The sequence below is a fragment of the Notamacropus eugenii genome, chromosome 1 (genome assembly GCF_028372415.1).
Source record: "Notamacropus eugenii isolate mMacEug1 chromosome 1, mMacEug1.pri_v2, whole genome shotgun sequence".
NCBI classification, from domain to species: Eukaryota; Metazoa; Chordata; class Mammalia; order Diprotodontia; family Macropodidae; genus Notamacropus; species Notamacropus eugenii.
Window position 1 is genome coordinate 554,346,192 of NC_092872.1, and position 12,112 is coordinate 554,358,303.

Here is a 12,112-nt window from a genome sequence, read left to right on the forward strand (position 1 = left end):
GTTGTAGTATAGCATGTTCTGTACAATAGCTCTATTCAAATCCTCTTGGACTATGATAATAGCCTCCTAATTGGTTTACTTAGTTCTGGTCACTCCTCCTCCTCAATCCAACCTCCACAAACCTGACAAGATATTTTTTTCTAACGCATGGCTCTGACCATGTCACTCCCCTGCTTGAAAAGCATCATTGGTCCCCATTGAGGCTAGGCTAAAACACAAACTCCTACACCCATCTTTAAAGTCCCTCAACAGTCTGCTAGCAATCCAATTTTCCAGCCTGATTTTGAGTTATTCTTTTTCATATGCTCAATATTCCAGCCAGAATGGATTATCATGAAATGAGTATAGAAATCTCTGTGGGAGCTACCCTATAAAGGGCTTTAGGTACCAGGCTGACTTTATATTTTATGCAAGGAACAATCCTAGTCACTGAAAGGAAATGATCTAGTTAGGACTTATGTCCTAAGAATATTAATTTGACAGCTATGAGGAAGATGGATTACATGTATCTATTGGGGGGGGGGGGATGATGATGAGCTATACAATATGGGAAAAACACTGGGTAATGAATTGAGAGACCTGGATTCAAATCTAAAAATGTATTGTTCACTTGTTTCAGTTTTGTTTAATTCCCCATGACCCCTTTTGTAGTTTTCTGGGTAAAGATAATGGAGTGGTCTGCCAATTCCTTCTCCAGCTCACTTTACAGATGATGAAATTGAGGTAAGCAGGGTTAAGTGACTTGTTCAGTCATATAGCTCGTAAGTATCAGAGACCATATTTGAACTCATAAAGATGAGTCTTCCTGATTCAGGTCAGAACTCTATCCACCAAGCTACCTAGCTGCCCAATATAGAAATAGCCAATAATTAATTGCATAACTTTAAGCATATCAGAGTTAATGGACTATTGGAGCTGAAGGGGAAGCTAGAGATTATCCAGTTTTGTTTTTTTTTTTTTTACCACTAGATAATTACGTAGCCTGAGCAGTAAAACAAGGAGTTAGGTTTGCAGAATATTTAAGGCTTTTTTCTAGTTCTAGAGAAAATTTATAATTCTAGAGTGGTCAGGGAAAAATCAAAATGTTGAAGAATGAGAATTTGATCACGGAAAATGACTGAACCAATCCACCAAATGCCTCCCATTCAGAGACTGTCTTTTGTGACTAATATCCTTTAAGATTTTCTGAATTTTCTGTACAGCATAGATTATGTCATTGTGATTAGCTAAGTGGATCTGATGTGTCAATAGTTTGTGAGACTCAGGGGAACCATCCCAGAGGCTGTGCTACCATCTGTCATCATAGGGATACAGGGAATATTGCCCAAGACTGCTGTCTCTACCTTTTTTCCCAGCTGCCTGCAAGAAGAACTAAAAGGCTTCCCTCTGATCTTTTGAGTAGGGGGAGCTGAGAAAGGGGAGAGAGAGATTTCTATGTTTAGGGACAATAGCAGACAACTTGAACTAAGACACTTCTTTCTTTGAGAGCATGTACTATGCAAAATAAAGCACAAAATCAGGGATTTGTTTTAGCAGAGAAACATAATAAGGGCAGGAATGGAAACTGGAAGAGATCTAAGTAGTCATCAAGTCTAGCCCCTCATTTTACAATTGAAGAAACTAAAGCCCAAAGAGTCTAAGGGACTTGTCCACAGCAAGTAAGTGTCAGAACCAGTAGTTGCCTTCCAGGTCTCTACTGTCAAATCCAGAATTCTTTATATGTGCCATATTGATATTGTATGTAAGATATTCTACAAACTTTGACCCACTATTTAATTATCAGCTATGATGATGCTGATAATGATGATAAACATTCTTGATTTAAAATAAAATTGGGAAAAAATGTAATGGACTATATCCCTTGGCAAGGAAATTGAATTTTTGCACAGCTAGAATGCTCAAAGAATGGCCATCCCTCTTCCTAAACAATACTTTCGTTTCCTCTATGTATGCAATAAGAATAGATAGAGGAACAGTTATTAAATCACTGTATTTTTAATTTAATAAGTTAAATTATTCAATTCAAAACCACAAGACATGATTGTCCATTTTATCCTGAAGATATGCTTTTCTATTTGGGGGGTTAAGTATATATTCTCAATTAAGCCTTGACAATCAGACGTTCAGAGTTGCTGAATCAGAAGCCAAAAGAAGTCAATCCTATGATCTTTAATAAGCAATTGAATTACTTCTGGAAAGTGCTTTTGTAGAATGTACATATTTATAAACTTTTCTTCCCTGAAAATATAGGTAGTTTTAGTGATAGAAAACATTGACAACATACTAAAATATGATTTTTATTACTCGTGTTTCAAATAACAATCTCTTTCTTTTATGAAGCTGATAGGCAACTATGAGATACATTCAGAATCACTCTTTGCCCCCAGTGACTATATCTCTCTGATAGTCCTGATCCTCATGAATTCATTTTTACTATTGTATTTAACAGAGTAGATAGAAAATGTTAAGTTGAAATTCAAACACAAATAGCCTCAGTCAAATAAACTAACCCCATTGCATTTCAGTTTTATCCATGATCCACCCCCAAAAAAATAGAAACAAAAATTTAAATTAACATAAAGTGCTTTGTGTTTTGTGAAGTCAAGTGTGTTCATCCTTCATTGCTGAAGAAGACCATCCCATCAGAGAAATAATGATATGACTTGTCCTTGACTTTGTTTTGAGTGAAGGAGGGCCATGCAGGTCACCAACCTCGCTTCTCCTCCAGAGCCATCTGAATCCAGTGACCAGATATTCATCAGGATGACTGCAGATGACCCAGGATGAGATAACTGGGGTTAAGTCACTTGCTCAAGGTCATACAGCTAGTGGGTGTCAAGTGTCTGAGGTGAGATTTGAACTCAGGTCCTCCTGACTCCTGCACTGGTGCTCTATCCATTGCATCAACTAGCTGCCCCTTTTGTGAAGTATTATATACTCATGATCACATTTGGTCATCATGACAACTCATGCTATTATTAATCCCATTTTATAGATGAAGGAAGAGTATCTCAGAGAGTTTACATGACTTACCCAGGGTTATGTGAATAAGGTAGAATGAGAGGTGGGATTTAATCCTAGAACTTCCTGCCTCTAAGGCCAGAACTTTAACCAATATACTATGCCTTTCTAGATACATGCAGTTTTCAAAGAAGAAATGGAGCTTGGAGATTAAATAGCCTTAGTGGAAGATAATGTAAAGAAGGAATAGTAAGAGACTTCCTACAGACTCCTCCTTGCTTGACATGCTAAAGAATACAAGTAAATATTACAAGTAATGAGCCCCAAATGCAGTGTTGACAAACAGAGCTCAAATAAAAGAACTTACCATAAGCACAGGGGAAAACAGTCAGTTGAAGAATTGAGAAAAAGGTGAAGATGATAACTAGGTGCAAAAACTTCTCATAGTATCCCCTCTACTCTATGTTAGCAATATTCTGGAGGAACCACGACTCATATCCTTCAGGATATGTACCTGAATGAGATCAGTTGCAGAGTCAACAGTAGAGTCAAAGGCATGGGATTTAGATAGGTGGAGAATGATTTTCACTCTGAGCCTGCCTGCAGAATGCTTCCAACTAGATACCTCTACTTTCTAAAGAAATTAGAACTGATCCAACCATGGCAGCTTGAGAGAACAGGAGAATAGGCAGGAAAAACCTGATGAAGGACAGAAAAAGTATGAGATCATCTGAATGGAACTGCTTAGTATGAAGCACATTTTCAGTGAGGATTCATGACTGGATTAAAAATTTCCTCCAGTGATGTACATTATAACTCAGCCTGCCCTGTGTTAGCTAAAAATGCCAGAGTCAAATACAGACTTAAGCCATTGAAGACCCAGTGAAGAGATACCCAGAAAGGGCTGAAGTCAGACAATCTGGTTCCTAAAAGCCTTAGGAAATATATGCCTGCCAGTTGTCCAATGGAGCCTCAGTGGATAGCCAGCTTGGCTAGACCATAAAGAGAAGGAAGAAGTAATGTAGAACGTTGGAAATGTGGGATAGGACCAGGCAGTCAAGGGCACACAAAAGAAAAGAGCCTAATACGGACTTGATTTTTCATAGGCAAACCTGTGCAGATACTATTTCAGGACCTCCAAGAATCTATCTTTTATTTCCCCTCATGGGGTAGTTCCACCCAAGATATTACTATAATTCTCGAGGACTATATATTCCTTATAAAATAGATACCCAGTGGAGAAGAATAGAGAGCTAACAACTCATTTTAAATTTAGGGGTAAGAACTTTATGTTATGTTGTGTGTATGTGTGTGTGTGTATGTGTGTATGAGAGAGAAAGAGAGAAAGAGAAAAAGAGAAAGAAAGAAAGAGAGAGAGAGAGAGAGAGGAGATTTGATCTGTTTAAAATAATATATATAATATTCAATATTTTATTATCTGTAGAACTTTCAAGATACTTAAGCATCCTTTCCTTTGGCTATTGAAGCCCAAATTGGAACAAACTGTGATGTTCTTAAACTAATACTTGAGTGGGGGCACTAGCCAAAGAAAACTAAATATTAAGAAATCCATCAAAGTCTAAATTAACTTCAGCTCTGGACTACAAGTTACAGAATGTTGAATGATTCTTTGATTTTTACCTCTTGTAAAGAAAAGCTTCTTTGAATTCCTTTCCATCTTTCTTTGGTCAGTACTCACATTCAATTCAATCCTCCCATAGTTCCAAATAATGCAGTAAACATTTCTAAAAAACAAAACAAAACAAAACAAAAAACAACATGAAATTGCATTGTCTAAATGTCTGGGGAGCCAAGTACAGTGGCTAAGACATCATGTGTTATAAATATCAAGTTCCCAAACATTGTGAACATGAAAATAAGAACTGGGAAGGTAACTACCTCAACTCAGTTCAAGGAAAAAAGGCATTACAGAGGCATGAGGATAAAGTTACTTTAATTGGAGAAGTCGGCTAGGGGCTGATGAGCTTCAGGACTTCCATGTTGAGAACACCAGGGACTCAAAGAATAAACTGACTCCAATGAATAAGAAATCAGCTGATAAGAATAATCGACACAATTCTTCCAGGTGCTGAAGTCACCCCCAGGTAGGAAGTTCAGTTGTTAGGGAGGTTCATTAACTTTTTCTGGCCCCAAGGGTACTATTCAGGGTACCTACTCCTAGCTTTTGGTTTATTCTTCTCTTGTTGACTGCATCCTGGTGGTCTCAAGGAGTTAATGCAGCGCCCCCCCCCCCCAAACTAAACTCAATTTAATCACTGGGGATAATGGAGCCCAACTCAAGTTTTAAGAATTAAATTTATCAATAGATTAAAGAAAAGGGATCCTTGATCAAGCTTTAAAAGAATCAGACAGGAAATGATGCAGAATCAGTCGCATAAATGAATGAGTGAATGAATCTATAGAAGAAGTAACTAGCAAAGCTTTAAATGGCTGAAATCTTCCTTTCTCTTGAGGAACTTGAGGAACTCTAGAAAGTAACTACATGTTTTTATGATTAAATGTCATGTTCATTCTATCTCAATGGATATTTTTGTTTCTTGAAATGCTGTATCTATATGGAACGGATATAATGTCTACACATTTCCAGACTATATTCGTATGAACTCTAAGTCATTAATAGTTAGCATAATAGAAGAAACATCTAATTTTACTGATGAGGAAACTGAATCTAAGAGAATACATAAGATTTAATCCAAGATCTCCTCTGAAACATACCCAGCAAGTCATCATCCAGCCTTTTCTTGAACCCACTACCTCCAGAAACCGTCCTCTTGTAGACAGGTCTAATTGTTAGGAAGCTTTTCTTATATAAAATCTAAAATACTCTTCAAAACTTCTACTCTGTTCTTAACTAAAAGAGCCATCATCACAAAATTCGAAAGTTGGAAGACTTCAGTGGCCATCTCTTCCTGCTCATACTCAAAAAGTATTCTCATTATCACATAACCACTAAGTGGTCATCTACTCTCTTCTTGAAGATTTCAAAGGACGTGGAACTGCTAACCTTTGCAATTAGCCCAGTAACCCATTTTGGTTTTGAATATTTCTATTTCTGCCATCTAGGTTAAAATAGAATAATTCTAATTCCTATTCCAAGTGATATTCCTTTAAATACTTTAAAGCCAATCTCTTTAAAATTATCATCATCCCCGAATCTTATCCAGACAGAACATATCCAGTTTATTCAAATATTTTCACATAGCTTGTGCTCAAGACTCTTCTCAATCCCAGTTTGATACTGTTGATCACCTGGAGGCTCTCTTCTTTCTAGGTTTCCATGACACTGTTCTCTCTAGGTTCTGACCATCTTCTCTATTTCTTTTGCTGAATCTTTATCCAGGTCATACTAACTAAAATTAATATCTCACAGGGCTCTATCCTTGGCCCTCTTCTCTTCTCCCTTTACACTCTCAAATTCCATCAGCTCCCATGAATTTAATTATCACCTTTATACTAACAATTCTCAAATCTATTTGTCTGACCCTGATCTTTAGGCTGACTGCCAGTCTCAGTCTCCAGTTGTCCATTAGACATCTTGAACCGGACATCCTGTAGATGTCTTAAATTCTACATGTCCAAAACTGAACTCAATGTCTTTCTCCTTAAACCCTCTCCTTTCCAAGCTTCCCTTATCAGTGCTACCATCATCTTCCCAGTCCGTTAGGCTCACCAACTAGATATGTCCCCTTTTCTCCTCTGATACTTCCACCACCCTGGTGCAAGCCTTCAATCACCTGAAAAACTGCAGTACTTTTTTGATTGATTTTCCTTTAGCACAATACACTTCAAGTGCAGTAAAGGTTTCTCCCTATTCCAGGCCATCCTCTACTCAGTTGTCAAAGTGATCTTCCCAAACCATAGTTATGAACATATCATCCCTTACTCAGCAAACTCCTGTGGCTACCTATCACTTTCAGAATAAAATATAGTATCCTATGTTTGGTGTTCAGAGCTCTTCATAACTCCTTCCCTTAACTTTTCCAATTTTCTCCCACTTTACACTCCATGGCTTGCTCTTTGATTCAGTGACATTGACCTCCTTTCTGTTCCTCCCACAAGATGCACCTTCCTCCAACTTGGTTCATTTTCATTGGCTCTCTTTCATGCCTTCAAAGCACTCACTCTGCCACTCTGCCTCCTGACTTTGTTTATTTCTTCAACCCAAGTAAAGTTCCAGCCTTTCCTGAATCCCCTTAACTTTAATGTCTTCCTTCTGCTGAATATTTATAATTTATCCTGTATATAGCTTATTTGTACAGAGGTGTTTGCATGTCATCTCCCCTATTAGTGAACTCTTATAGAAGTGACATCTTTCAGTGGATCTCCATTACCTATCCTATAAAATATTACTTCAAACTGTCTTTCTTGTCTTATTACACATTATTCCCCTTCACCTATTTTTTTGTGAACTCTAGCTATTCCTATGTCTCACTTCACAATTCTTAAATATCCATTCCTTGTGAGAGCTTTTTCTTTCATAAAGTCTTCCCTGATTCCTTGCAGATGAAAATGTTCTTTCCCTCCTCTTATTTCTTAGAACACACCATCTGTATCTTTTCTTTTTGCCCTGTCACAATCTACCTTGTATTACATTTATTTATGTACATGCATTATCCTCCTTTTTTACCGAAAGGTGCTCAAGGGCAAGGACTGTGTTGTTTTTCTTCTTGGAATTCTCAAATGCCCAACAGTTAGAAGAAACTTAGATGTCTGCTGAACTGAATTGATTTGAAAACATACATAAGAGCCATGCCCTAACCTTCACTCTCCACCCTCCTCACCCCCACCTTTACCTGCTATACACATCAAATATTAGATAAAGCAGAAGGAGTATTCAGTTGAGCTTTAGGAAGCTGCTTCCATCCAATCAGAAGTCTTTGACACACACACACTCTCTCTGTCTCTTTCTGTGTGTGTGTGTGTGTGTGTGTGTGTGTTTCTATGTCTGTCTCTGTATCTCTCTGTGTGTCTGCCTTTCTGTCTATCTCTATTTCTCTGTCTTTGTCTTTGTCTCTGCCTCTCTTTCATTCTCCTCCCACCCCACACCAGTCCTATTAATTCTATATTGGCAAGAGACCTAGCCTCTGACATCTACCTTTAATTCCAAATCTAATCAGATTTCTTTCAGCCTTCACCTCTTATGGCTGGATGGTACTAGTCACCTTACATGTGCTCATTTTTATTCTTCTCTACCTTTCACACTGATGCTCTAGAATTCTTCCTAATGTACAGTACCAATCGTGTTACTGGTTTCCTCTAAAACTTCAGGATTAGGATCACATGAATTTGAACTGAGAATACTGAGTTCATTTCTAAGTTCTGATATTTACCAGTTTCATGACCCTGAGGAAATCACCTAATGTTTCTGAGGGTTTCAGTTTCTTGGTAAAATGGAGGAAATTATATTCACACTACCTCTCTCTGTTATAAAAAAACTATTTAAAACTTAAAAGAACTATATAAATTTGAATCATTTTCATTATATAAAAAGGAATCCTAATTCCTTCTTAGGAAGGAATGCAATTTAATTAGTTGCAATGGTTCATTTTTCAGACAAAAACATTGATGCCTAGGGAAACTGAGTCACTCGTTCATGGGCACACAACTAGCTTGTAGGTAGCAGAGCTAATGGAATCTGAGCCCACGCCCTCTGCCTCCAGATAAAATATTTTTTCTACTACATATATTTTACCAGTAGCAGAATTCAAGATTATCAGAATGTTTTTTTTTAAACTCCTCTTTCTAGCCTTTATCTCATATACTTCATCTTTACTCTTTAGTCTAATCAAATTGAACTACTCTGTATTTATTGTTCTTGTAGATCACAGATCATGTATCATGGATTATAGAGTTATGGTTTTAAGAGGGCCTTAGAGATCATTGAATCCAATTTCCTCATTTTTCACATGATCAGTTGATGCCCAGAGATTAAATGGCTTCTCCAAAGACAAATAGTGACAGAAACAAAAATTAAAATCCAGATCTCCTGACTCCAGTTTCCTCATGCTTCCTCATTCTCTCTCACCTCTGCTTTGGTTCATGTTGTTCCCCACATGTAGAGCAGACTCCTAATGCAACATTTCTATCTGTTGAATGTCTTCCTTTCCTTGAAGGATGAACTCAGATGCTAACTCTCCATGAAGAATTTCATGAATCCTTTGTCCCCAAGGGATATTAATCTCTCAGATTTCTCATATCATTTTGTTTTCTCTTTGTACTTCTATAATTTCTTCTATATTATAGTCATTTGTATTCCTGTCTTTCCCTCTTAGATTGTAAATTTTTTGAGAGCAAGGTCCAAGTCACATTTATTTTTGGTATCTCTTCATCACCTACCACAGGTATTTGTACGCAGCAGTTTCTCAACACATTTGTTGAATAAATGAAAGAATGAGAGACCTGAACTTTCTCTGCATAGGCTTCCTCCCATCAAAGAGAGCTCTTTTTTTTCTTCTCTTGTTTTTGTTTGGTACATGCTGCCCTTGGAACTGACTTCCTCCATTATCCATGGAGCTAAACATCATGTAATCAGGAGTCAATGTATACCAGATTTGTACTGCTTTGAAAAAGCCTTAGTGCTTTTAGTGATCCCTTTACTTTCTTGTGCACTTATCCTCTGAGTGATTGATCTGCCTTGGACTTTAATATTCTGTATCTCAAATTACATTAATTATCTCTCTTGGTTCTTGTTGACCTACCATCAACAAAGATAGCGTTTACTTAACAGAAAGGTATATTCTGTTTTGACTTTTTCATTTTTTTTCCCATTGGAAATGGGAATAGGAGGTGGAATGCACTGTTTTTTAATCAACTTCTTAGCAATTCTCCTAGAGCAGTAGTTCTCAACTTTTTGTAGCATGTGAAATGAACTGCTTTGGCAACCTGGTGAAGCTTCTGTATAACTTGGCAGAATATTTTTTAATGCATAAAATAATAAAATAAATGAAACAGGACTGCAGATGAAGCCAATTATATTGGAATACTGTTATCAGTTTATTAAGAAAAGTTCATGGATCCTGGATTAAGAACTCATGTCCTAAAAGGACCCACATAAACAAATATATTTTAGCACCTCTTTTTTGAGGAAGAATTGGAGACTAAAGAAGTACCCATCATTTGGCAAATGGCTGAAAAGTTGCAGTACATGAATGTGACAGAATACATTTGTGCTGTAAGAAATGATGAAGAGGATGGTTTCAGAATAACCTGTAAAGGCCTATAGGCATTGACTCAAACTGAAGTGAACAGAACCACAGAAACAATCTACACAGTATCAGCAACATTTTAAAAATAATCAACTAAGAAAGACAGTATCTCTGATCACAATGATCCAACACAATCCCCAAAGACTCATGATGTAAAATTCTATTCACCACCAGATAGAGACTTCATGAACTTAGAGCACAGATTGAAGCATATTTTCCCTTTCTTTATTTTTCTTGCCTTTTTGTTTCTTGGAACATGACTAATGAGAAAATATGTTTTGCATGACTTCATATGCATCATATTTCATACCTTCTCAATGGATAAATGGATAAAGGACTGGAGAAAATTTAGAATTGAAAATAAGAACAAAGTTTTAAAAAGTGAAAAAAGAACACCTGTCCTAGAATCAAATTATAGAAATATTTGAAATAATCTATTCTGAACCCTCTATGAATGCTTTATTTTTTAAGAGGGAAGTGGTGTTCTCAAAGGCAAGTAAGTTATATGTGGCAGATCTGGGATTTCAAACCAGTTTCCCGATTCTTAGCTCAGTATTGCTTTTGGTATAGCATGCTCTGAACTCTGCTTTGGGGGAATGGAGCAAAGGATACGTGGACTACAACCTTGAAGTCATCCTCCCTTGTTCTCAGGTAAAGACTTCAAATGTCCAATAGCATTTATCAACTCTCTGTAAAAATTTTAATCAATGACTAATATTCCCCTTTCTCATAACAATATTAGTATCGACCATCTATGTTTGGTGATACAGGAACTCCTCTGTTATCTGTCCTCTGAAATTAATCTTTGAACCTCCTGTTTGGCTCTCATCTTAATTTACCTTGTATTATAGTTATCTGTGTATTTGTCTTCTCTACCTTACTAAACTATAAGCTTCCTGAGGGTAAGCAGTTTATCTTTCTTATTCACTACTTAATTCCCATATAACATCTAGAAGAGGGGTAATAGAATAGAGACTCAGTATGTCAATACAGTAACATCTATCAAACTTCTAGCATCCTCAAACTCAAGCTGGCCCTTGGAAAAGCTGGGAAGTTTTTCTTTGACTTCTACTAAGTTTCTTTCTTTATCCTTTTACATATATTACCCTAATTCCACCCTGCCTTCACTAAAATCTTATACTCTTGTTTCCCTCATTTAAACCTTGCTCAAATATATATCCATCATTAACACTGATGCTTAAATAAGTTGGTTAGTCAGTCAATAAATATTTATTAGGTGTTTTGTGTGTTATCAGGAACTGTGCTTGACACTGGGAGTATGAAGAAAGACAAAAGACAGTCCCTGCCTTTGAGGAATTCACAATCTCATATCCAGTAAAAGTCAAAAGTGCTCCTAGGGGGTTAATATTTTAATTAAATCAGGTGGTGTAGCATAGTTAAAAAGACACTGGATTTGGATTTGGATGACCTGGATTTAATTATGGCTTTGTCACTTACTATCTGTGTGACTAGGTAAGCTAATTTAACCACTCCTGGCCTCAATTTCCTCATCTGTAAAGTGAAGGCATTGGACTAGATGATTTCTAAGATTTCTTTCTGATCTAAAATATTGTGATATGAGGTTTAATATAAAGTGAGAACATTGTGACAGGCCTGCATCAGCCAGAAAGTAGGAAGGGATTTGGCAGATAGCATGAACTCTGGAAGTCAAGAAAACAAGCTATGTAGGCAGTCACTTATATAGTCTTTATGTAAGACTAGCTCTGCCTCCACTGACTGGATTAGTCCTTAATCTAAATTAATCAGTCCTAGAACAGAAGTTTGTGATGAAAGTAGTAAAGAACCATTGTGAAATATATACTTTGGTTAAGTAAAGAGGTTTTTCTTCTAAGTAAGGTAGAGAAAAGGGGTTCCTGGGAACTACACTCTCTGACAAGAGGCAGGCTATAAATGGTTTTGATTTC

The 12,112-nt window shown here is 36.9% G+C and overlaps 2 long non-coding RNA genes across 3 annotated transcripts in view; one reads left to right on the plus strand and one right to left on the minus strand.

The window, feature by feature from the left end:
- Positions 1-12,112, minus strand: part of LOC140520390 (uncharacterized) — a 179,508-nt gene that overhangs the window by 89,632 nt on the left and 77,764 nt on the right. The window contains exon 2 of the long non-coding RNA XR_011972488.1: positions 4,603-4,706. This is a non-coding gene — a long non-coding RNA (uncharacterized lncRNA). The remainder of the gene's footprint in view (positions 1-4,602; positions 4,707-12,112) is intronic.
- Positions 1-12,112, plus strand: part of LOC140520389 (uncharacterized) — an 83,086-nt gene that overhangs the window by 16,805 nt on the left and 54,169 nt on the right. The window lies entirely within an intron of this gene.